The sequence below is a fragment of the Bison bison genome, unplaced genomic scaffold, assembly GCF_000754665.1.
Source record: "Bison bison bison isolate TAMUID 2011002044 unplaced genomic scaffold, Bison_UMD1.0 scf7180017864037, whole genome shotgun sequence".
Lineage (NCBI taxonomy): Eukaryota > Metazoa > Chordata > Mammalia > Artiodactyla > Bovidae > Bison > Bison bison.
Genome location: NW_011494609.1, coordinates 7,120,900 through 7,121,117, shown reverse-complemented (window position 1 = coordinate 7,121,117; position 218 = coordinate 7,120,900). Strand labels below are relative to the sequence as shown.

The window sequence follows — 218 nt, the reverse complement described above, 5'->3', positions numbered from 1 at the left end:
GGGTGGAAGGAGGGGGGAAGAAGGGGGGGCTTCTGAGTTGTGTGATAGGACACCTGGGGATGGGGTACCGCACCATCTCATCAAGTGGGGCACAGGCTGCCTACCCTAAGACTTCCCTGAAGGCAGCGTTTTGGCCAAAAGTGGAGGGGGAGTTGGGAGCAGAGGGCGGATAGTGGGGGGCAATCCAGGCGTCGGGGGCTGTGGGCACCAGACCGCAT

The 218-nt window shown here is 62.4% G+C and overlaps 1 protein-coding gene across 2 annotated transcripts in view; it reads right to left on the bottom strand.

The window, feature by feature from the left end:
- ICOSLG (inducible T-cell co-stimulator ligand) overlaps positions 1–218 on the bottom strand; it is an 11,942-nt gene that overhangs the window by 11,185 nt on the left and 539 nt on the right. The gene's annotated exons all lie outside the window — the stretch shown is intronic.